The sequence below is a fragment of the Sarcophilus harrisii genome, chromosome 1 (assembly GCF_902635505.1).
Source record: "Sarcophilus harrisii chromosome 1, mSarHar1.11, whole genome shotgun sequence".
In the NCBI taxonomy this organism is placed as follows: Eukaryota; Metazoa; Chordata; class Mammalia; order Dasyuromorphia; family Dasyuridae; genus Sarcophilus; species Sarcophilus harrisii.
Genome location: NC_045426.1, coordinates 562,466,510 through 562,493,894, shown reverse-complemented (window position 1 = coordinate 562,493,894; position 27,385 = coordinate 562,466,510). Strand labels below are relative to the sequence as shown.

At 35.3% G+C, this 27,385-nt stretch overlaps 1 long non-coding RNA gene across 1 annotated transcript in view; it reads right to left on the bottom strand.

Annotated features, from left to right (window-relative positions):
• Positions 1 to 1,258: 1,258 nt before the first annotated feature.
• LOC116421345 overlaps positions 1,259 to 27,385 on the bottom strand; it is a 40,866-nt gene continuing 14,739 nt past the window's right edge. The window contains exons 2-4 of the long non-coding RNA XR_004231674.1: positions 6,865 to 6,936; positions 1,601 to 1,680; positions 1,259 to 1,422 (exon numbers count right to left, since the gene is read on the bottom strand). This is a non-coding gene — a long non-coding RNA (uncharacterized LOC116421345). The remainder of the gene's footprint in view (positions 1,423 to 1,600; positions 1,681 to 6,864; positions 6,937 to 27,385) is intronic.

Sequence of the window (27,385 nt, the reverse complement as noted above, 5' to 3'; positions counted from 1 at the left end):
GGCATTATTAGCCTTTCTCAGGTCCTGGTTTGTGGCTGTTATCTTTGCACATCTGCAGTGCATCATATGTTGTAGCCTTGATTCTGAATGAATACTTGTGAGATTGATTTGCAGGTGAACTAAGTTCCTAAATCAACTGTCCTTATTTTTTCTTTCCCTTACAAGACCAAGAGAAACTCAAGATGATGGCCAAGAATCCTCTGAAAATCATTATTATTTATATATAATGTAAATATAGATAGACAAATTCATTTAATAATTAAATTTAAAGAGATAACAGGCTATTCAAAAAAAACTGAATTAGTTCTTTATCAGATATAGGAATATCTTTTCCAGGCAGAAGAAGCTAATGAGAATGGGGAGACTAGTTTTTAAGTTCAACCTTTTACTCAGAAAGTAGCCAATTACTGTTTACTGCTCTGAGTCTCTTTGATACTAGTCGGCTAATTCAGTCACAGACCCCTCAGATATATTGGTGTTTATTCTATTAAATAGCGCACATTTCAGTACAGTTTAACACATGTCTCTGGGTAACCAGATCCTTCCTCTCATCAACTCCCATGATGTAGAGATTAGGTAGACAAGACAAAAGACTATTTGAGACAAAAGTTCCCAAATTAGGAACAGTCTCTGAGGATTTTTTTTAAAGACATGATGATGTTAAAATCCGGAGGATTGAGTTCTTTTGCTAAATCGGTTTTAAAGGAAGCAGACGTGTCCCTGGGACATCTGGCTGGAATGTGTGCTCCTCCAATGTGAGCCTCTACCTCTTTGGGGCCATGTAGGTCATGAGATCCAGTGATAGCCCCCATATAATTTCATTGCTGTAGGAAATCTGGAGCCACATCCTGACACTGACAAGGTAATGAAGGATGACTAGATAGACTAGGAGATATTCTCTTATTTCTGTGCTGGGGTTTTATGGTTATAGCTTCCACTTAGTATCAACCTGGATTTGTTACCTGCATATATCTCCCCCACATGAATGGGATCTTCACTCATAAGATCCAAAAGAGGACTAATTTAAAGACAAAAACAAGGAAAAATACTTCTACTTTATAAACCATTGTTCCCATGAAAGGGGGAGGATACTCTATAATAAAGGCCTAGTGATTAAAATTCTTATTGCATATTAAAGAAATATTTGCAACTTAACAGGTATGATTAATCTTGAAATGTGTAGACATACTATTTCACCAGAAAGCTGATTTGCTAGTATATATTTGTCAAATGCTCCTGAGTGAGAGCCACCATATGTTGTTGTTAATATCTTTATTAACAGACTCCTTTCTTTTTTTCCCATGAAACTGGGTAAATCAGCACATTTATAAGCTTTATCTTTCTCTAGTTTTTACTACCTTCTATTACATGTTTGAAGGCCGACCACAACAGCAATGTGAAGAAAAGGTACAGAGTGAGTGTCTGAAAGAAAACAAAAATAAAATAAAGTTACTAATGGGGAGAAAGCAAGAATATTTTCTTCTTCCTTGAGTATTTATCATTTATTGAGAGTAAAGACAGAGAGAAACTGAAAGCCCCACTCTGAGACACAAATCAAGTTACTTTCTCCAGGCCCAGTTCTTATTAACTATCACCATACCTAATACTCTGGGCTGTTCAATCCAGTTATCCAGTTCCCTTCTTCTTAGCAAGACAAACAGTGCAGTAACTCTTTCTTTCCTAGAAACAAATAAACAGGAATCATCTCAATGGACCAAGGCCAGGAAGTACTGGTGCAAGTACGTAAACCTATCTACAAAATCAATATGGGGGCAATATTGATACCTCAGAGGAAGAATCCCCTAGGTCACAGGTCCTATGCTTCACACCTGCAAAACTGAAGTCTCTCAGTCACCCATTTAATCAAGCTTCTAGAAATCAGCATCAGAGACCTTTTGAGAACTATCACATCTCTTTGTGGCACCATTTTGGGTTTTTACTGTCAAAAATAATAGAGTAGTTTACCATTTGCTTCTCCAGCTCATTTTACAGATGAAGAAACTGAGGAACCCAAACAGGGTATAATCATATAGCCAATAAATGTCTGAGAGTAGATTTGAACTTAGAGATATGAATTTTCCCGACTCCTGAATCTGCATTCTATTCAGTGTACCACTTAGATGCCCCCTTTTCATAGTATCTTTCATAGGCTGGGTTAACTGCTTTTAGTTGGAATAGGAAGAACCCAATTAGCTGATGAGAACCAATGCCAACCATATTGCCTCATGTCCTACATTTCTGCCAAGGACTTGGTCCTTTGTATTTTCTTTATTGCAGCAATTTTGATAATCTGTTCTACTGCTCATGTTTTCATGGTGAGTGTGACTTTGGCCCAGTATATGTGCCCTTATTTAATACCTGCCAAAAGTCTAGTGTGTCAGTATGAGATATTCTTCCCTTGCTGATATCCATTGCCCTTAAATAATAATAATAATATTGAAAAATACATAACTCTTGAATAATAAAAACTCTTTAAGGAGTGTGTGTGTGTGTGTGTGTGTGTGTGTGTGTGTGTGTATTGTAGTTGCTTACAGAAGAATGAAGATCTCTGAATATAAGTGGTAGAAAACTTAACATCTTGGTAATTTTCTGTGCTGTCTTTCTGATTTCATATCACTCAAAGAAAATGTGCTTTGTATACTTTTTCCCACACATTCTCTCATTAAGTTACACTTATATCTGTGACATTTACCAGTTGCTTCTATCTGCCCTCTTGAACCAAGCAAAAGAAATGTAATCTTTATTCCATGTAATAGTACTTCAAATACTTGTAGACAGCTATTGCATCTCATCATATCTCTCCATTGAATCCTCTTTCATCTAGACTACATATCCTTCAACTAGTATTCCTATAGATGGTCTCTAGTTCCCTGAAAATCCTGACATCCTTTCTCTGGATCCTCTCCTGCTTAGCAATACTGAACTCAATATGACAAATATGGTCCAATTAGAACAGAGTATAGTAGAAGTGACATCTCCTGTGTTCTATATATTATTAATTATTCTCAACAAATGATGGACATTCAAGTAAAAAAAGTCATTGGTAGGGAGGGAACTGAATGAAATTAACTGATTCTTTGGGGTTTTATTTATACCATGTTCTGCCTAACTAGCTGTGGACAGTTGTTGTTTGTTCTTGAAGAAGACCATAACATCAAAGAAATTATCCTGTGATATGTGAATGAGTTGGATTTAAGTGAGGGAAGGCTGTGCAAAAGTCAACAGCCTCTCTTTCAGAGCTACCTAGGTCCGTGGGCAGTTAGCATTTTAGCAATATCATAAGCTTTAATCCTCATAGTTGTAAAAAAATTGCCAAATTTAAGATGACTAAATGAACAGTTTGTACAAATAGAATATATCAATGATAATGTAATCATTGGATCTGCTCCATCAACTATTATAGTGTTGGCTATGAATAATGAATTTTCTTCAAGGGGAAAAAATCATGATTTTAAATTACTGATAGAACCACCTCAATTTTAAGTTTTTAATTTGCATCCCATACTTTCTGTTCTGTCTTCTATCCAATAAAAGTGGGAATACTTGAAATAAAAGAGATTAGGAAAATCAGTCGATATCAGTCAACAAAAAAGGTGATTCTATTTTCAACATGGAAAGAGGGATGGAAGAATTTGGTTGGAGATCAAGATGAAAAAATTGGCTGTCTTCTGAATTAGAGTTTCATGATATACCTCCTTTATTAACAATGGCTTGCATTGCAGTGGTCCTCAAAGTGTAGTCCAAAGAACTGTTGGGGTCTCTGAAACCCTTTCAGAGGGTCTACAAATTCAAAATTATTTTTATTTCTAATATAGTAAATAGCTATAAATATAACTCATATGAACAAAAACTCTTTGAACAGATCCTCAATAGTTTTTTAACAACACGAAGATACTAAGAACAAAAATTTGAGAATCACTGGCTTAGAGCATAAAAGGCAAAGTTGTATCATGACTAGAATTTAGGGCTTGGAACAAAAGATCTCAGATTCTAAAGGTATGATTATAAGAAAGTTATAACCCTCAGAGACTCAATATCTTCATCACGAAAATGTGAATAATAATAAAAAGTTTCACAAAATTCTCAAGTGGAACAGCTTAAAACTGCACTAAGACTTTTGGAATACCCTGTACTTAAAGTGGGCAGTTAGGAGGCACCAAGGAAAGGAAAGGGGAACAGTCCAAAGTCAGGAAGACTCATCTTCTGAATTCAAATCAGACATTTGTGATTTACTAGCTGTGTGATCCTGGGTAAGTCATTTAACTCTATTAATTTCAATTTCTCATTTGTAAAATGAGCTAGAGAAGAAAATGGTTTACACTTCAGTATTTTTGCCAAGAAAATTCCAAATGTGGTCACAAAGAGTTGGGTAGAACTGAAACACAACTAAACAACAAGTACTTATACTAGCAACCATCCAACGTTCTTTTATATGCAAGGTACTAATAGCAGTACAACTATTTTTTGGTTTGGGGCCTATAAGTTCATTAGTATAAATTACTCATAGGGTAGGAACTCTCTCCCCTGTTTTGAGATTGGCATCTTACCAGTAACTTATAGTCTTTGACATTGGTCTAGGACACTAAGGGATTAAATGATTTGGCTCAAGATCAGACAGCTGGTCTCAAGTGATATTTCATCCTAGATCTCCAGTTTCCAAAGGCCAATACTCTATCCACTCTACTATGGATGCTGTCTCTCATTCACTTCTTTACCATAATGGACATAACTTTCATATCATGTACCTAATCAAATGTACAAAATCTTTTCACTGCTTTTGATTATCCAAAAGCTTCCCCTCTCTCTGAGCTAGCTATGAAAAAGTGACTTTGCAGCAATTAATAAAAATTGAGAAAGTTTAGCAATTTTTCAAGTCCAAGAAAAGAAAATGTTATTCACAGGCTACATTGCCCACAAATGTCAAGGCTGGCTAAGATTCAGCTAAGAATCTTACTGGGAATTTCACTGTGGAGATGATCTGATCTTATACTGCACTGCCAGAGAAACCACAGTGTATGAAACTTCAGTACTTTTGCAAATTCTACAGCATTTATGGCAGCTATGGGCTGCCCATTATGGCTATGGGATTTTTAATCGTACTTCACTCTTTGACCTCAGAGAATTTACTTAGAAAAGTTGCAATAGACTAAAACTTTCCATGTCAGCCCCCAGTTTGAACCAGATCAATTCGTTCTTGGAAAATTATTTTAAAAAAACATTAAGAATACAGGTCAAAAACAGTACTAAGATCTTTTTTTGGCATAGTGTAATTTTTGAGAAGGAAAACTACAGCCAGATCTGAAGGAAAATAGATACTTTCAATATGCCCAACTCAATTGGAATCTTGAACAGGAAAAAAAAAAGGGTCTGGGAATTAGAACAAGTACTGTTACTTGGTGAACTAAGCAAGAACTTTAACACTCTGGAAAGATGTAGTTGAATCCAGGTTTTGCTGCCATATGCACCCAACATATAATTTCTTGCTAACTCTGTTTTTTTAACAGAAAAAATGAAGCTTATTTTGACCCATTTTATGGTGGATCATGGGAGGGGTGGCCAGTGCACATCAATTACACATCTCAAAATTTTAGAGACCATAAAATATACAATAGGAACAGTATGATCTATTAGCTAATTGATAGTTAAGTAACAGTCCTTTGTTATGGACAAAAAGAGTTTTCCTTTTCTGGTTATAGTAGCCTGGCATATATGCCTAAAAGATGCCAAGAAAAGATAATGAAAAATGCCATGAAGATACATAAAAAGAAACAGAGGATCCTTTTAAAGGATGCTACTTGAAATAACTCCTCCATGGGAATGGGTAATGTTCTAGAATTAGCAAAAAGCTTCAGCTGTTTTCTTACCATTAAATATTCAACCAAATTCCAGATGACAAAACTTTTTTTTGGTCCCCCAGAGCATTTTAAAAGAAGTATAATTCACATGGGTTTGCTTTGTTAGATTACTCACTCAATCATTGTTTAGGGAAAGATATTTCAAAAGTAAGTTTTCTTCTGTCATTTTATAAGCTATCTTTTCTTAGAATAGAAATCATGTTAGATTCCGGATGTTGCCTTTCCCATTCTAATGTTCATTCAGGGGTCCTCAAACTTTTTAAATAGGGGTTCAGTTCACTGTCCCTCAGACTGTTGGAGGGCCGGACTATAGTAAAAACAAAAACTTTGTTTTGTGGGCCTTTAAATAAAGAAACTTCTTATCCCTGGGTGAGGGGGTTAAACGTCCTCAGCTGCCCCATCTGGCCCGCAGGCCGTAGTTTGAGGACCCCTGTTATATTGAGCAGAGACTTATGAAGCCCACAGTTGCAAGATTATTGGTTGATAACTGAGAGAAGTTCCATCAGAGCAGAAACAAGACCCTTGTAAGAACCCAGTAGGACAAGGGTCAAATGAAAATAAGAGATATATTATATAAAATCCCTTTGTAAAACACTCTATAATGTGAATTGGTAATATTGGTAAAAAATGGCAAAACATTGATTAAGTGATACTGTGTATCAAGCACTGTGCTAAGCAGAGAGAATGTAAATATAAGAAAGAATGACAATGTTTGCCCTCAAGAACCTCATATGAATTCATGTAACATAAAAATAGGACCTAGAAAGAACAGAGGAGGTATACACAGACAGCTGTATGGTTTGGAAATGATTGGTAAGTGGTACAGAAAAATGACTGGTTCCTACTTCTAGCAACTCTTTATCCTTTTAAAGCCAGTTTTGTCTACTTTGTCTTATGAGAGTAGTAAAAATAAAACAGTTAAATTCGGTTTTTTAAATATTATTAGTAAGAGAAAACAACAGTAGAAAATATTCCCAGTACTCTTATTTATTATTTAAAACAGCCTCACCTCATTCCACTTCACCAGGTAAAGAAAGGTCCACTAATCTCATATCAACCCAGAACTGGCCCTGAAATCAATCTAAAAAAATTGAAAATAATGGGATATTAGATATTATATTATCAGCTCAGGAAGTGTTCAGTAACCATGACTTCTAGACCAGAGACTTGATTTGTTGTAGAAGTGAAGCTAATCCCAAATCTAGAAAGGGCTGCCTACAGATAAGCCATAAGCAAGAATGATAGAATCTCCTGACTACAGCAGGACCCCAGCAGGAAGGGAGGACAGCCCTCAAAGTCTCCCAAATCCCCTGACAAGACATAATAATATAATAGACGTTAATGTCTTCCCTCAGCTTTGGTCCAGTTTTCCCACTTCTGTCAGGGTACTTCTTGAAATCCCTTCCTCCTGTTAGCTTGTCTATTCCAAGTTCCTGGCAGGGCTTCACACCTCTGAATTAAAGAGCAAGCAAAGTTGTAATAAAGCAACAATATATTGCTAACATAGCAACGTGCCCCTCTTGACAAGTAATTATCCATTTCTCAGGAATGTTCTATCTTTATTTCTTTTATATTTCTTCTTTATTTTTTATACTAGTAAACAATACCACTTACCAGGAATTTAGAAATCTTATTTAAAGTTTTAAAAAAGCCTGTTTGATAGCCATCAAATATTAATAATATTATTTGGTGGAATTTCATGATGACACAAATCAAGATATAGGCATTTAGCTAGAGCATTACCCAAACACCTTTATCTGGATCATAGGAACTGTAATCAGGAAAGACTTGATTTAGCACAGTCTATGAGGAAGATATCCATGCAATCCTCCCCTCTCCCCCTCTTCAAATCCTCCTCATCCCTTAACCTAGCTCTAGGAAATGATTGCTTCAGCACATGGGAAATTCTTTCATTCTCTGAGCTCTTAAAAAGCTTATGATTTGTATCTCTCCATTCAGAATATGGTGAAGTTCTGTTATCTTTTGTTCTTTCATTGGCTCATACAGAAGCCTTGTTTTCTCTTATGTTCTCTGTAAATGAATGAATAAAGCATTTATTAAGTACTTGATATGTGTAGCAAGCATTGTTCTAAATGCTGGGAATAAAAACATTAGCTAGTTCTCTTATATTCTTTTATGAGAGACAACATATAAAATATTCATTCTAGAGGTAAGTGTTTTGGTCCTAGAAGTCACTGGGAAAATGAGCAAAGTTATTTGTTATTGTTGTTGCTGTTAAGTCATGTCCAACACTTCCTGACTCAATTTGGAGCAAAGATACTGGAGTTATTTGCCATTTCCTTCTAAAGCTCATTTCATGGAAGAAAAAATTGAAGTAAAGATGACTTGCACAGGATCACACAGCTAATAAGTATCTGAGATCAGATTTTAATTCAGATCTTCCTGACTCCAGAGCTAGTGCTCTAGCCACGTTGCCATCCAGATGCCCTGAGTTGAGTTACATTAGAGACAATTAACAAGACTTTTCAGAAGCAGTTGTTGTGATATGGACCTTAGGAAGAATGTAGCAATCCTGCCTCAATTTACTCTATATGACCAGGATACTGAGCCCACCAATATTGCAGGCTGTCAGATAACAGCCTGTTGATCAGTGATAACGTGGTTTCTGAGACTAATAAGCATCAATAATGAGGTGCTTAAAGTTAACACAAGCACAGAACAAAATTAGGTGCTCAACACTTAACTTAGAGATGGTTTCAGACCTAAAAACATACTTCTGAAAGGTTCCCCATGACCTTTGCTAAGGGAACTAAGAGCACAAAGTCAGAACCAGACAACTCAATTCCACCTGTAAGCCATAAAATTAGCATATCAGTGACATGAAGCACCTGGTTTGTCTAACTTTTCCTTATAAATTTGCCTTCTTGCTCCTAGCTCTTTGTTAACTTCTTTTAGAATTTAACCTACTTTAATTGGTATTACATTATAATAAACTTTGTCCTTGAATTGTAGATGGGTCTGAGCCAACAAATTCTTTTGAGACACCCCACAACATGGTATAGAACCCCAATATTTTTGGAGTTTGAATCACACCACTGTAATGGTACTGATTTAATAACTATTCCCAGAGTAGCAGAAAGAGAAAAGGGGAACAAACTATATTTTGTATTCTGAGATCTACTTTAAACTTAAGTAGTACATATTTCTTAAAGTGGATTTTTACCTATTAACACTAAAGTCAGAAGGGGAATCTTGCACAGAACTGAGCATACAGTAAGTTCACAAATACTGAACACTAATAAGTCCTACTTTTATTGTGGTATTTTCCCCCCTGAATTTTAGATCATATTGCTTAGTGCCAAACTATATAGTGTGTGTATATATATATATATATATATATATATATATATATATATATATATATATATTCTACATAGACAAAGCAACTTCCTCATCCAAAATCTGCCCGAAAATCATGGTCAAATCATTTGGAAATGGTGCAACAACACAATCATTTTTGTGGTCCTCTAATTCACTGGGGGAGGCCTGCTGTAGGGGAGGTCCCACTGTTTGGTCTGACATGCACAGATAATTAACATTCTAACTGGGTTCAGGATCAAAGAACGCTGTCCTATTGCATTCTCACATTCTTCCTTCCTCTTTTAGGGTATTCCAAGATCTATTTTAAACTGGAAGTGTTGTGTATTTTGCAGGAGAACCCTTGACCTGTTCCCACTAAATCAGAAGGGGGAAGTGAGGTTCAGTCATTCATATAACAGCCAATCAGAATAATGCTATAGCTGAAGCAGCATCTCCTGTGTCCATTGCCCTTGGCAGAGATGGACAGTCTTATTCACAGACTGGTCCTAGCTTTCACTTTTTACATTTCTTGTTCATCTGGATCCAGATATCAATAGGTGATTATGAATTTAGCATCTCTGAAAACTCAATGGCAACTAATAGTAATTCTCTTAAAGGCTCCTGGCAATATCTTAGGTGATGGGAGAAAGAAAGTAAGTTTGCCTTAAGTTGGAAAAAATGGGTAGGAGTGATTTGGTCTTGGCCACTTTCCAGTTCTCCATCCACTGCTACTTGGCAACTAATGAGATACCTTGGCTTTTCCACTAATATCGGAAAGAAAAAGCAGCCAAAGTTTTACGCAAGAATGTAATGAGGCCTAAAGCTCTTCAATTTCCTGGTGGTTAAACAAAAGAGGACACAAAGAATGAATGCTGCCTTAATGAGGGCAGAAGAGTTGACTATAAAGGCAGGCAAATAAGAATGGGTTCAATCAATAGAACTAAAATGATCACATTATCCAAGTATAGAAGGGTGGTCGTATATGTATGTGTGTGTGTGTGTATGTGTGTGTGTTTGCTTATATTCCTTGAACTTCTACTAGAGAAAGGATAATTTTGAGGGGTTCAAACTTCCATATGAAAAAGCAATAAAAAATTTCAACTGGAACTTGAGGTAAAATCATTAATAAAATACAATTACCATGTGCTGGAATCCATTCCACATAGGTAGACAACATAATTCTATTTATCAAATTTTTAGAGCTAGAAAGAATCTTAGAAATATAATAATCAAATACTTATTTTTACAGCTGAGGAAACTGAGGTTGAACAAAGATTAGAACCAAAATCTTTCTACTATGTCACACTCCCCTCTCAAATTTTATGACTGAATATTTGGCCATTTCCTGGAAATATGACTCCAGGAGCCTTATAAACGGTTGTTGTTCATCATTCAGGAGATGGACTCCTAATGAACCCATTTGGAATTTTCTTGGCAAAGTTACCCAGAGTGATTTGACATTTCCGGCTCCAGTCTATTTTACAGATGAGGAAACTGAGACAAACAAAGTTGCCCAAGACCACATAACCAGTGAATGTCTGAGGCCAGATTTGAATTCAAGAGGATGTCTTCCTAATGATGACCAGCATTCTATCCACTCTGCCCCCTTATAAATGGATCACTATCCAAAAAGGCATTTTTCCACCTTAAAATCCTATATATTAGGAATGAAGCTTTTAAATTTCAAACAAGATATAAGTCTTAAAGTATAAAAATCCCTGGTAATCATAATATATCATCTATGAAATCCCCCTCACAATTTAACTTCCAGCAATGCTATCCCAGGTTCAAGTAGCATGAGTCTGAATCTACTCTGAACTATATGCTTCACAAGCCTCCATCACAGTATTTACTTTCATTATGAATCTAAAGGATACAAGTGGTTGAAAACAAAATCATTTATTAAGATAGAATAGTAACAAAAGCAGTAATAGATTATCCCCCTAAAATAGGGGTACATTTCCCCCAAAATATATGCAAAGTTAGTGGAAAATTGAATATGCTGAGGGGTATCCTGTGAAGAGGACACATTTGTCACCTTTATGGAGAAACAAGGAGGCTTCTCCCTAGTAAAGAAAAGTGACAGCTCTTTAGACAGTCACACATAGCTAGCTAATAGACAGCCCCCAAACTGCCATAAATATTTTCCCCAGTTCAGTCCTGAACCATTTTCTTGTCTGCTTCTGAATCAAATTATATTATCCCAAACAACTATCTCATCCAGGGTGAGAACTTCCTTGACACTCCCATAATTTAATCCTTTTTAGAAATCACAAGGCCATAAAGCCCATTTTAGTGGACTAAAAGTCATCCAGGAGCTAAGTGGAAATATATTTTCTTCCCAAGATTCTTCCAAAAGCTTGAGCTAAACTCTAGGCTAAGAAGGAAAGATAAAGTTCTCTTCACTCCTACCATTATCTTCTATATATTGTTAATTAATCCTCAAGATTTAATGCACCCTATATTCTCCAAAATGAAGAATTTTGAACTCCAATAAATTCTATAAAAAACAATAGGATATTTGTAGACATGTAGATAGAAAATAGGAAATAACATAATTATCAATAATTATTCCAAATGCATAATGCATGTAAAAGTATTATCATTGAATATAATTTTTAATAAATCATACAGGATGGGAGAGAAAACTGAAGATTGGAGGTAAGCAAACATCTTTCACAAACAAACTATCAAGCAATTATTCAACCTTTCTCAATTATGTCTAACTCTTCATGACCCTATTTAGGTTTTCTTGGCAAAGATACTGGGGTAATTGGCCATTTCACAGATGAGGAACTGAGGCAAACAGGGTTCAGTGACTTACCCAAATTCACACAGCTAGTAAGTGTTTGAGACTGAACTTGAACACAGGGGAAAGCATTCTATCCACTGTGCCATCTAGATGCCCTGAACATAGCCCAGTGTTTAATAAATACTTGAAAAAAGGGAAAGATGTAATGATTCTAACTGATAGCCTGGGAAGCTTGACGTTAAACTGGTAAAATTATAAGAAAAAGTATTTTAAACATTTTGTAAATACTTGAAAAACAAAAATAACAGTCAAAAAGGGAATCAGCATTTATATGGCACCTACTATGTGCTAGGTCCTATGCCAATTTGTGATTTGATCCTCACAAAAACCCTGCAAGGTAGGTACTGTTATTACCCTCACACAAGTAATGACTAGCTTAGACTTGTTTTGAATTAAAGTCTTTCTGATTCTAGACTCAGAAATCTCTCTACTATTGCCCCCACATACAGTTTTAAATTAAAAATAAATCTGATATCACTTTCCTCCCTAAACATGGGAGATGAAAGAGGTGTAGGAAGATTATAAAAGCATCAGTGACAGGGGGAAGGAGAGAATGAAGGCCCAGGGGAGGAGGAAAAGAGGAAAAGATTAATATAAGGAATCCAGAAGAAAATGTGACCCTTTCAAAATGTGGGGGCCATTAGTGCTAAATCCATGATTTCATTGGTGTAAGTACACTTCCTCTTACCAGTCCAAATAAACTATTTAAAGTCTTAAAGAGGTGTTGTCTACAGCAATGAGAGTGAACTGCCCATGGCCACAAAGGTATCAGAGTTCCTATGAGTGTATCGGAAGCAGCAGCTGAACCCAGACTTTTGCGATTTCCCTTAGCAATTCTCTCAAAATTTTACTCAAGTGATTCAGGCCAATTTCAATAGCCATCTGCATTCAGAAAGAGTACTTTGGGGACTGAATGTGGATCACAACATAATATTTTCACTTTTTTGTTGTTGGCTTGCTTTTTTCTTTCTCATTTTTTCCACTTCTGATTCTGATTTTTCTTTTACAGCATAAGATATATTTAGAAGAATTGCATGTTTAACCTATATTGGATTATTTGATGTCTAGGGGAAAGAGGAGATGAGGAGAAAGGGAGAAAAATTTGGAACACAAGGTTTTGAAAGAGTGAATTCTGAAAACTATCTTTGCATGTATTTTGAAAAATAAAAAGCTATTATTTTTTTAAAGAAAAACAAAAAAAAAATTACTCCAGGTGTGTGCTCCCAAAAAGTGAAGGACAAAAGGAAAGATATCTATGTAGATTTTTTTCTGCGATGGCAAAACACTGGTAGCAAAGAAGATACATAATAACTGGAGAAAAGAACAAATATGTGGCATATGAACAGGATGGAGAATTATTATGCTGTAAATATATAAAAGATGAAGTATTTGGAATTTCTTGGGAATAATTATATAAAATAAATAGAATTGGGAGAACTTTTTATGCAATGGTCACTATGCTTTGTTCAATCACTATTACTTTATGCAATGGTCCATAATATAAGGAAAATAGCAGCGCAACAGTCAATAATACACAGAAAATTGCAGTGTCACATATCAGAACTCTGGTCAATGCAATAATTAGTAAATCTTGAGTCCAGAGAACTCATTGTAAAATACATTTTTCTTGGCAGAGAGGTACTGGACTACAAAAGAAAAATTTCTGACATTTTTAGAGATTTCATTGGTTTGTTTTGCTTAGTCATACTTATGTTTTACAAAGGAAGATGGAAGAAGCAGACATTAGGAAGGGGGAAAAACGCATTAATTATATAATCTATCTCTCTGTGTTTATATATATACTTGTATGTATATGTGTATACCTATAATTTGTATAAAATTTAATAATTATAATAATTAGTTATAGGCTTGGATTTTATGGATAATAGATAGGGTTTTATCATATGCAGATAAATAGATAACCTATCTATAGGATATCTGTGTGTGTATATATATATATATATAAATATATATATAAAATGTACATGTCTATAAAAATATTGATAATCTATTGACAAATATATTCTATATGTCTATGTATAAATATCCATAAAGATTGATAGGTAGGGAGCAGCTAGATGGCACAGTGGATAGAGCACCAGCCCTGAAGTTCAAATCCGGCCTCAGACATTTAATACTTCCTAGGTGTGTGACCCTGGGCAAGTCTCTTAGCCCCAATTGTCTCAGGGGGAAAAAAGATAGATGGACAGATAGACAAACAAAAAAAAAATCCAGGGCTATAGTTAATTATTGATTTGAGATATAGGCAATCAGTGATATTAGTGATCTGTCAGGCAATTGAAGGGGGCCCCAATGTACCTCATTCTTTTCTCCCTGTCCCTCCATAATGGCAAAAACTTCCTTCTGCATTTGCCCTTCCCCACCCATGACTTGATTTTTTTCCTTCTATTGCCAAACCCTGCCAGAACATTTGAAAAGGATAGAGTGGTTGGGTAGAGGTGACAAAGAAGTCCTAGCAAATCTACAGCTTTTGATGATCTTGAAGCTCATATCTATCATAACTGATTCCCCTCATGTGATATCCACATCCCAAATTTCTGAGTTTCTTTGGTCAGCAGGGCCAATACACAAGACTAGCTCCATAATTCAACTGCCTGTCACAGTATAAGTAACTTCTTGGAAATGAAGGGGAAGAGAAGGACATAAACATTTATATAGGATCTACCCCTATTCCAGGCACTGTGTGCTAAGCATTTTACAAATATTATTTCATATTATTCTCAAAACAACTATGAGGTAGGTCCTTATTTGTCCCCATTTTACAGTTGAAGAAAATCAGGCAAACAGAAGTTAATTGACCAGTCTAGTGTCATGCAGCTATTAAGCATCTGAGAAAGATTTGAACTCAAATCTGTCTTGAAATTAAAAGACAATTACTCTTTGGAAGAAAAACTATGGCAAATATTGGCAGCATACTTAAAAAAACCTTGCCAACAAAGGTCAAGATAATCAAAATTGTAGTTTTCAGCAACAATGTATGGCTGTAAGAATTGGACCACAAGGAAATCTGAGTTTCATAGAATTAACACTTTCAAAATGAACTTTTGGAGAAGGCTTTTGGGAAACCTTTAGACAGCAAGGAGGTTAAATTGATCAATACTAGAAGAAATTAATTCAGGCTATTGACTGAAAAGCCAAATGTTGAAACTGAAGATTAAATACTTTGGCCACATAAGAAAAGACAAGACTCATTGGAAAAGACCTTAATAATAGGAAAGATTGAAGGTAAAAGAAGGGGATGGCACAGGATGAGATGGATAGATAATGTCATGGAAAAAACAAATATGGACTTGGGACAGATTTTAAGAGATAGTGGAGAATAGAAAGGCCTGGTGTGTTATGGTTCTTGGGACCACCAATAGTCAGCCATAATTAAATTAATAAATAACAACTTCTTGACTGCAAGCCCAGCACTCCATATACTATACCATCTCATAAAATAAGAACATGGGTAGAATTCCAATTCCATGAGACCATGGGACCATTCCAGGCTGAGAATTTTTCACCTGCTTTCTCTCTGAAATTGTGGGAAGCTATAACATATGTGTGTTCTCACTAATAAAGTCTGGTGTCTGTATCCTGCTGGTTACTCTTTCCAAATTATCTGGTTGGGACTAGTAGCATGATGTAATTATACCAGGAATACCAGGAATTATATTCTCTTTTAAGTCCCCTTTTGCTTGCCTGACTGAGACTCTTCTTCTCAGTCTTGTCCTCCAGGTTAGAGAGCCTAATCCTAGTTGTGCTAGATATTAGGTCAAGGTCTAGAATATTAGTAAATGTGGATTGACTTTGGCAAATGGATTAGGTAAGACCTTTTAGAATCAGCTTCCTCTAAATTCCTGGTTTATGTATTCTCCCTTATCTTTCCTTCACTCAGTCAAGTCATTCTCTCGAGCTTTGCACCCACAGTTTCCTCATGGTTACCTAGATTCTAGACCCTAGGCCCACTGGCCATGGACCAACACAAGTTCTATGCTTGCCCATGACTGACTAGATGAAATAGCTATCTGACCTCCAAAGACATTAACTTCTGGGGTTTTGCTTTCCTGAATTAATCATGGCATTTGCCTATTATGCATTCCAGGGAAGGTTTATGGCTCTAGCCTTTGGATGTTATTTCTTGTCTTTGTCCAAACCACTCTGTCCTAATTGGTTTGTTTGGAAAAAATTCACTAAATAAATAGAATGGCTAATTCAGCTCTTTTCAATGCAGATGCATTCTCTGCTCCACAATTCTAGATTGACATTTGGGTCCTCTTCTTTCTGAAAGAAATGGAATTTATGCAATCACTATCATTTTATGTAATGATCAATAATATAAGTAAAGTTACAGTGTGATATATCAGATCCTTGGCAACCAGAACCTCCAGCAGAATAAGTTGTTTTTTCTTATTCAAATCTGCCTGCCATCAAATTCCTATCTCGGAATCTTTTTGACAGTCATTTCATTAATAGAATTGAATTAACAATTGTACCCTTGAATCACTGGTCCAGTGTGTATTTTTTTCTAACCAAGCTTCCTTCACTACTCATAATATCTTCTTCAATGATTTGTTCCTGGATGACCTCCTCATTCTTCTGGGGAATTCACAGTTTTAGATTTTACAAAAGAAAATTAAACATACAGCAAATCATATCAAATAACCCCCCCCCACACACACACACACACACACTCTGGATTAAGTGCAAATCATGACACCAAATCCTCTCTTTCTCCTTCTCTTATCAATACTATATTTTCACCATGTCCTTTTGGGCAGCTTTAGAGGGCAGAGAAGTTCATTCTTCTAAAACCTATAATTCATATTGATGTACTTCTATCTTTTAGAACTACTAATCTATGGAATTGCCTATTTACAGACTCAGGCCAATAATGAATTAACTAATCAATATCAAGAACATTTATTAAATATTTACTGTTTACCTGACATAGTGTTACAAAGAAAAACAAAAGACAAAAGTAATCTTTGCCTTTAAGATGCACATATTCTAGTGGAGGAAAGAATATATAAATAATCTGATAAACACAAAGTAGGTGGAAATGGTGTGAGCAGGGATTTCTACTTTTGCCAAGAGAGCCACTGTATTGAATTGTGAGAATCTTTACTTTTCAGAGAAAAATCCATCAAAGTTATTCAAAGCTCCCTTGCTTTTCAGCCCTATCTGCCCTTGAGCATCCAGCATGGTAGCAATAAGCAGAGAATTTTAGGCCCCAGTTCTTAAGAAGATAAATAATTGTGCATGGCTTACTCATATAATCCATGAACATAGATATAAATACATCAAAGGATTAAAAGAGATCATAGTGAGCCATGAGAATGAAGCTCAGATTTGTTTATGACACCACCCCAAACCTAAGATCTGAAGGGAACTTTCCTTTCAAAACTCCAAATCATTCGGCACTAGGCTGATGGTGAAATGTGGCTGAGGGTGAAATATGTCGGAGCATTCAAAACCAAGATGGTTTAGCTCAAACATAAAAGGGTGTCAGCCAAGGAAAACTGGATCAAATGAAAAAAAAAAGTCTCATTTAACTTGTTACAAATCCAACCCATTAAGTTTTCTGTAAGATGAATTTATAGTGCATATGTGAACATGCTGTCTTTCTAATGTATTATGAAGATATTAGTCATTGCAAGATGTGGTCCATTTTGCTTTATTTACTTCAAACCTTAATTTTCTATTTTCAATAGAATGTCTTTTTTCTCTTTTTCTTTCCTTTTTTCTTTCTTCTTTTGGTAGAGACTAAGATTTAGATTTAACTAAAGCCTAGCTATATATTTTCTTTAAGAATTCATTTTTAATATAAATCCGTGGCTAAACTTTGCAGAGCTTGTTGTTTTTAATTTAATCATAATAAAATGTCAGAAACATGTCAAATAGATGAATACTTGATTAACTCCATAGATAGCAAAGCATTTAAGCAGTAATGACTTAATGCATTGATGAAATAATCTCATTTTCCACATCTGTAAAAACTGAGTGAGGTGGATTCTATGGTCTCAAAAATTTTATCCAAATCTGACATCCCATGATATAACTTTTTAGAAATAGGAAACATTTTGGCACAAAGAAAACATTGCCTTATCAAATACCAAGACTAAATGGGCAGAACCAAAAGGGAGCTCAAGACTCCACGTAGTACCCTAGTGTTGCTCAATTATCTGTTTTCTATGCCCATATATTCTAAGCTTTAAAAATTAAAAAAGCACATTTTTGTATGCCTTTTATGTACCAGGCAACCATCTAAGTGCTTTTCAATTATTATCTCATTTGATTTGCATAAAAGCCCTGTATGGTAAGTACTATTATTATCCCATTTTTTGAGTTGAGGAAACTGAGGCTGAGAGCATTTAAGTTATATGTCCCAGGATAGAGAGCTAGCAAATGTCTTAGGCTTTGAACTCTAATCTTTTGGTCTCTAGGCCTGTACTCTATATGCAGTCACCTGGATTCCCTATAAATGCAATATAGATAATTTTCATATAAGCACAGAAATTAAAAGTTGAGAAGGGATCTCATAGGCCACCTAGTCTAACCTGAATTTGAACAAGAAGCCCTTTTGCAACAAAAGAAAGCGGTCAATCAGCTCCCAGGATGAATGTCCCTATACTGCCCAAGGTAGTCTATTCCATTTTTAGATAGTTCTCATTGTTAGGAAGACTTCTTTTTTTGTTGTTGTTCAGTAGAATCCAACTTTTTGTGACTCCATTTGGGTTTGGTTTTGTTTTTTTTTTTGGCAAAGATATTAGAGTAGTTTTCCATTCCCTTCTCCATCTCATTTTACAAATGAGGAAACTAAGACAACAGGGTTAAGCGACTTGCCCAGAGTCACACAGCTAATAAGTGTCTAAGGCCAGATTTGAACTCAGAAAAATGAATATTCTCAGTCCAGCGTTCTATTTATTTTATACATTCTATACACAACAAATACATTATATACCTTTTATACATAAAACAAAAATTCTCCCTTATATTTTCTAGCCATTGTCCATTCTGAAATAAAGTAAAATAGGTCTAATTTCTCTTTCACATACTTTCAAATACTTAAAAAACACCATCATTCTAAATGTTCACTCTAAATCTCTTTTCCATTCTAAATAATGTCCATTACTTTATCTAAGCTTCATATGGCTTTTATTTCTCTAATCATCTCACCATTTTGTGTGCCTTGTTCTAATAACATCCTAAATTACAAAAGATTTTCCTAAAATGCAGTGCACAGAACTGAACACAGTATTTCAAATGTGACTTGAGCAGGACAGATTTCAGTGTGACTATGATGTCTCTCATTTGGAACACTGTCTCTCCTCAGCTGGCCTGTAATTTATGGTGGAAGCCATGTCACTCTGTTGACCAGAGCAGCCTCATGCATAAGCAATTACCGGACAATTGCTGATGATGTCATTCCTGAAAACGCCAAATCCTCTTTCATAGGAATCATCAAGTGACTAGACTTCTCCAATTCAATATTTATGAAATTTGTAGAATTTTGTATTTAATTTTGTAAGATTTCAGTATATTTGATTGAGCTCATCATTCCAACTTACTGCAAACTTTTAAAATCCTGATTTTGTTATGCCCAACATTTTAGCTAATCGTTCCAGCTTCCTGCCATCTTCAGTGTTGATCAGCATGACAACTTGTCCTTAATTCAAGTCTTTGATAAAAATGTTGAACATTAGAAGATGAAGGAAAGGAGGGGAGGAGGAAAAGCACTTATTAAGCATCTGTAATATGCCCTATATTAAGTACAGTATATATCTCATTAGATCTTCACAGCAGCCCCTGAGAAGTAGGTGCTCTTACTATCATCCCCATCTTACAGTTGAGAAAACTGAGACAGACCATGTTTAAATGATTTGCCAGGGTTATACAGCTGGTTTCTAAGGCCAAATTTAAATGCATCTTCCTGATTCCAATAGTCTGGAACACTCTACCAACAGCATCACCTAGTTACACAAGGTTAAGGATACATCTGAGTCATTCCAGGAGGAAGGCTTCCCTCCCAATAAGCATCATCCTTTTAGTGACTGTTGAACTTTGTGTTTAGTCATTCAATCAATTCCAATTTTGGAAACTTGGAAATTACAGATTTAACAGAGTAGGAAAATGTCAAGGTTAATTTTCTGGAGCAAACACAAAAGTTTTAGGTTGGGTCAATAGTCAGTCTAGATTTGTAAATTGGTAGCCAATGGCTGACAACAAAGAAATACAAAGAGTACAAACAAGTGTTGATAATTCCAGAAGATATAGAACTTAACAGAATTCATACAAATGACAGGAATTATTTAATTAAAATCTTGCTACCTAAAGGCTGTTTGGGCTCTCTCCTTATCAAGCCCTATGTAGCCAGACAACCAGGTGGTCAGGCATAGAAATTAGCTCTTATTACTTAACTTGAAGCTGCAAAGTGAGAGGACTTTTCTAGATGAAGTACATTCACTCATTTAACAAGGACTTATTAAATGTCTACTGTTTAAATTCTGGTAGATGCCAGGAATACAGAGGCAAGATGTAGAATAATCCCTGCTTTCAAGTAGTTGTTAGGAGAGACATTATGTACTAGATAGTAGTACCAGTTGAGGATGTCATATTATAGTCTTCATCCCTGAAAGGAAAAGAGAATTGGAGTTCTGGTAGTTGTGTATATAGAATTCAGAGATGTTTGGAAATGAAATAATTTTATGGTGCAGAGTCAGGTGAAATAAAGGAATGGTAAATGGCCAAAGGTTATTAAGATGTCAGAATTTGGAAAGAACTGAAAGAATGACAAAAGGGATTATGGTGAGGGGGTAGGGATTAATTTATATGAGAACTGCAACTCCTAATAGTGAATACTGCCACAACTCAAATGGCTGACCACTATAGGGCTGACTAGCATTTAATTCCTTTCTCTTTACAGTTTTTTAATTCACTCCATGGGAATATTTTTATTTTTCATAGAAATATGACTCTAATTTAGAGTGGGGAGAGCTGTCAATGGAAAATACTCATTTTACATAAACTCGTCTTACAGCCAATTTTATTAGAATACAAATAGACTCACAGAATTTTTGAAGCTGAAAGGGATCCCAGAAGTCATTTCATCCAATTCATACCTTAACAATAATCTCCTAGATAATAAGGATCAGATAGCTGAAAGAACTTGAGCTCATAGATTTCATGCTAGAAATATAATACATATATATGTATATATGTATACATGCATATGGATATGTTTTATATATGTGTGTGTGCATATATGCATAAACAAAATAGATAAGAGGATGGATGAGAGATAATATGCCACAAAAAGGCACTATTAGCTAAAACAGTGATCTTGCCACCTCACATAGCTCTAGTGAGTACTCTCAAGGAGAAATGGAGACTATTTGCTAGAAAACTATATTATCCTGTTGAAATATTCCAAAAGTAATTTTTGTAGGAAAATTAATTGGAGAGGATGGTATGTCAGGAAAGGAAGAAGAGATGGTATGATAGCAATAAAGAAGGGAAAGTTATATTGAATCTGAAAAATTTGAAAAGAATAATTGGAAGAATAATTCTTACTAACCCAAACTAAGTGAATGAGTTTTTAGATAAGAAATATCTTTCAAAGTAAACTTGAAAAACAATAATGATAATGATCCATAAGAGACAATAATTCAAGGATTTTTAATCTTTTTTATGTGTGCCACAGACTGCTTTGACAGATGAGAGAAGTCTAGGAATTCCTTATCAGAAAAAAATATTTTAAATACATTAAATAAAACAGGATTATAAAAGAAACTAATTATATTGAAATGGAGTTATAAAAAAATCATGAAACTTATCCCTGAAGTTCTCTGCAATAATTTTGAAATGGTTTCCAATCAATGAAGTTACACAGTTTTCTTAATGTAACATTGGGGAAGCATACTCCAAATTTAGCCAAAGTCCTCATAAGGCTTTAATTGTGTTTATAACAACTTATCTCTGTGAATCAGGATTCTTAGTCCTGTTCTCAATCAAATCCAAAGCAAGAAACAAACTAGAGGCTGACCACATTATGTGGATTTCGCTTTCACAAGCTATACCAAGAATAAAACTGTTGGTTGATGAGAAACAGAATAAAGAGTCTCACTAATTTATCTAAATGTGTTCTGACAGACATTTACATTGAACAATTTCATGAAACTAAAAGAAAGTTATGTACATAATAAACTTTATAAAAATTAAACTTTTATTTCTTATATCTACATGAACACTAAATGGTAGAATTCATTTTGTTTCATATTGAATAGAGGACACAGGAAGTAGTTTACTGAAGGCTAGTGGATATGGGTGTGGGTACAGGAAAGGAAATATTTTGGGAATCCCCGAGCTAAGCACAACAAAAAAAGTGTCACACAAAAAAATGATGTGAGCTGAATTTCAAAAGAAATCATGAATTCTGAGCAGAGATGAGAAGGGATATTATTTCAGGTATGGGGGACAGCTATTTTGAAGGCTCAAAGATGAAATATGTTTATCACATGAGAAGTACAGCAAGGTCAATTTGGCTGTATTATAGAATACGTGAAGGAGAATAGCGTTTTCTGGCTGGAAAGATAGGAAGGGGTTAAGTTGTAAAGCATTTTAAATAAGAAGCAGGGAAACAGACTTATCTTTGACCCTAGAGTTTACTGTTTAAGAGGTAGGAAAAGGGTGATATGTCAACCTGAGCTATCCTTTCCATCACTACCTCTCCCCTTGTGTACATTTTTATAGCACTAATTACCTATCTGTCCCATTTCACTCGCAGTTGAGTCCTGTTTTATATTTACTATTAATTTTTTGTTTATGTATATCTCTCAGAAGCTTTAGCTTAGAAGGTATTTTAGAGGCAATTTAGTATAATCTAAAGAACAATCCTGTAATAGAAAGATTAAACATTTGGGATCATATTTGCTTAAAGTGTTAGAGGGAAAGGTTGGTACAAACCCACTTGTTGCACATTCTACTTGGTATAATACAACTTCTTAGGAACTTTTACCTTATTACTTCTTTGCAGCTTTTACCCAAGAGCTATTATTACTTTTGCTCTCTGGAGACAAACGGGACAAATTCCCTTCCCAAACTACAGTCTTTCAAATGTTTAAAATACCTGTCATATTCCCCTTATGTCTTTTCTTCTCCAATTCAAATATCCTTAGTTCCTTCAACTACACCTTATATGGTTTATTCTGGAGATGGTTTGTCATTTTGGATTCATCTCTTCTGGACTCTTTCCATCTTATCAATGCCCTTCCCACAACATGGCACCCAAAATCATAGTACTTCAACTATGGTCCAACTAATATAGCTTTCAAGGGAACTATCAGAATATTATTCCAGCGGACAGATCTATGGAAAATGGAGTTTTGCACTACAAATGCAGTTCTCAGTGGACAGAAAGTCCTGGTGGTTGAGCAGAGGTCCATCTGCAAAGACCTTAGTTGATAGGAAGCTCATTATATTGCTTGGTGGGAGTTGGGAAACTCATAAGTCAGAATGGGGGCTGGGACAGCAGGAGCAGATCAGAACCAGTGATAGCTGGGAGAGCCCAAGTTGGCTCAGATTTGGTGGGGGCTGGGACAAGCCCGGATCTCCTATTGGATTTCAAAGGGGTGCTTTTGACCAGGATTTTTGAATCAAAGGCCCTGGCTTCCTGTACTGATATGCTTTAGCCAGGAAGGTCTGGGAATCTGAAAGGAATCACAGATCAATCTGAAAGGAATCACAAATCAATAGGAAATAGTTTCTTAAAGGGACCACAAGTCGCTTCACTTGGACTCTATTTTATGACGTGAACAAAGTGAATTGAAAACTTTAAAGTACTTTGCAAATGTGAGCTACTATTGTTAATCTTCCACAAAAGTCCTTCAGTTACATGAATCACATTTTACTCTTCTTTTTTTTCCCACTTGTGCTTAATCGGCTACAGAACTCAATCCCAATAAAATTAAAATTCCTTGAATTTCATTTATATCCTTAATACCTAATAAAGTACTTATCATACAATAGGTATTTAATATTGATTTCTATTGATTGATTGGTAGGCAATCAATAAATACTTGTTGAATTGCAATGGATTCCTGAATTTCAGAAACTAAATTCATACTTATATAAATCCCTTCTTTTCTATATCACCCCATGAACCTGCCCCCTGGTAACTAAAAGGGCATGGTTGAGTTCCTTCTTCATTTAAGGAAGGGACAGTGACATAACCTGTGGAGAAAGCAAAATGTGTATACCTGACAGACCAGTTTCTTCCCTTACTAAGGTTCTCCCCACGATTCTCCAGGGAAGCTTAGAGACCTAAGGATTCAATCCCCAAATTACTCAGAAGCAATGCCTGTGAACTGTGAAAGCCACTGTCCTAGGATGCCAGCCTTGTCAGTGACTCAGTCCCCCATGATTAAAACCAGAACTCTTTCCCCCCTTCATTTACAAAGCATAAGGGTATTTGTTTTGATTTTATCAGCATCACCTCATTAAGCAATAGAAGAGCAAGGTTATACACTGAATCAATTTTGCACTGAGTTCTGTTTACTTTGCCTAAATGAACATGTGAAGTCTTTGTAATAAAACCCAAGGTTTACTTGAAGCCCTATCTCCCATTATTCTCCCAAATGTTAGCTTGGGCCTGGAGAGCAAATGCCTGTGTTTATAGAGCTTCAGGGGTGAGGGTTTAGATGGGCTATCTCAGTCCAACAGACTTCACTTTCTGGCAATGTAGAAAATTCTTATGCCAGAAAAAGGTGTTTGAAGTAGAAACCCCTCCTTCCTTTTCTGTGCCAGTACAGACACCAAACTAGAACTTTTAGAAGAAAATACCCTTTTCTCATGTTCCATCCCTTTTATGCCTCCCTATCTGCTGTTCTTAGAGAGCAGCCCTCTGAAAAAGGTTAGCATGTCTCTAGCATTTGGAACAAGAGAAGCACCATACTTTTAGAATTGGGCTTTGAAGAATTTTTTTTCTTCCTATGTACAAAAATAAAATATACAGGTGATAGTTTGTATAAATGAATGTACTCTGGATGTAAAAAGATGGGGAATAGGGCTGCTTCCTGACTGTGTCGAACATTTCAATTGTCAAGTTTGGAGGATTGGGATGGCAGGAGGTTTCCATGAAATTCAGAGAGCATTTTGCTAACCTTTTCCCTTCTTGCTTTTAAACTCATATATATTTAAAGGGACATTCAATCCTAATGTTTCTGACTCAGTTACCAATGGCTCATTAAAGTCTTGTCTTTTAAAAGTTATTTGCTATTCAAGAAGCCTTGAGACCCCATTTAACAATCCTATTTCTTTGAAACAGGAAGTTGCATTTTGCCAAGAGTAAACACTCTGACTGGAATGAGGTATATCAATGGGTTTTAAACCTGGCAAAACATTTTCTCTCATTCCTCATATCTAAGAAGCACAAGAAGATGAAAACTTGATTTAAAAAACCAATTAGTACTAGAAAATAGTGAATTAAAGATTAGGTATTTTTAGCACTGAAAAAGAACTCCATTTCCTCCTGGATCCTGGGCCCAGAGACATCTCTTCACTCAAAGACCTAAGTGATCTCAGATTCAGGGTGTAGAATTATACCTTTCCAAGTTTCTTGAACTTGACAAAGTAGGAAAATGATTCATGCAGCCTATAACCACCAATCCCATCTGGACTTCCTCACTCTTCATATTTCATCTTCACTTTTAATTGGCACTAGAGTTTGAAAATTGTAGAAGGAATTATCCAACATATAAAGGCTTCACATGTGGAAAAAATATGCAGTCTGAGCTAGAGAAAAGCTGTTTGGTGTTCTCTTACTTTTCTTTTTGCTGGGCTTGCTTGTCTGTCTGCTTAGGTATGAAATGAAATAGAATTTGGTGCAATGTCCAATGTAATGAGACATCAGATAAAAAAAAATTACTTGTCTGTATTTTCCAAATCCTTTTTTCTTTTGCACTTTTTTGTTTGTATGTTTTAAGATTATGAATTAGAATCTTTGTTGAATTTTTTCCTTCTAGTCTTCAAATTTCCCACCTATTTGACCACCATTTATCTTCCCTCCTAATTTTTGTGAAAATAGACTTTTTGACACATATATAAATTATTTTTAGCATAGACGATTGGAATGGAAAAATTGCAGAAAGTCTCTCCATTATAAAATCTCCCTACTCTTGTCATTAACCTAGAGTCTCTGATGAAAAAGTGGCCCTTCTCCCCAAAAAGACCATGAGCTCTTACCTCTCATGTTGTTGTGAGGATCATATGAAACAATATTTGTAAAATGCTTTGGACAGTGCCTAATACCTAACAGATGCTCAACGAATTCTTCTTTCCTTCCTTTCTTCTTTATTCTGTTCCCATAATCACATTGCCTCCTTCCATATTCAATCTCTCCCTGTTTACTGCTCCCCCAAAATACACTCTGTTCTTTTCTGCCCCAAAAGGTCCTCAACATTTCTTTGAACTATTACCCAAATCTCTCTTTCTTTTCATAGCCAAACTTCTAGATAAAGTTATCTGTAAGCTTCATCTCTGCTTTCTCTCCACTCATTCACTCTTGAAATCTGGCCTCCAGTCTCATCATTCAATTAAAATACTCTTTCCAAAATTATCAGTGACCTCTTAATGAGAAAATCAGCGACCTTTTCTAAGTCTTAATCATATTGGATCTCTCTGAAGTATTTGACTCTAATGGCCAAATTCTTCTGGATATTCTCCCTTCTCCATATTTTCACTCTTGTCTCTTAATTTTTCTTTTAAATACTGCATTACTCCTAAATCATCATTCTTTCTCTCTTACTCCCTTCTTCATGCCCTTCCTTTTTTCATTCCTACTGTATGTGTACCCAAGGCTCTATCCTTTATATATTTTCTCTTTTTTTGGTAAACTCGTCAACTCCCATGGTTTGAGTTATGAACTCATTATAAGAGAGATATATGTTGTATCAATATTGTATGTTGATCAATATTGATATACATATGGATGTGTAATGTGATGGGCAAAATATAAATATTAACAGGAGACATGTTCCCATTACACATATGATATAGATATATGGGTTTCATATCATACTGTAACATAATATTATATATACAAATCTATATTTAGTCTCAGTCCTTCTCCTGAGCTCTAACCCAGACAATCAAGCAACAAGTGTTTATTAAGATCTTCTTTCTGCCAAGCACTGTGCAAGGTATGCAAAGATTAAAATGAAATGATCCCTGTCCATAAGGAGTTTACAATTTATCAGTTTGTTAGAAGGAAGTGAAATTATATATTAAAATACATGAAATATTCAATGTTATATTTAAAAATATAAAATATTCATATATTTGAAATAAAATACTTATGTTTATATGTAAACTAGCTGTTATATTAAAATATATGAAA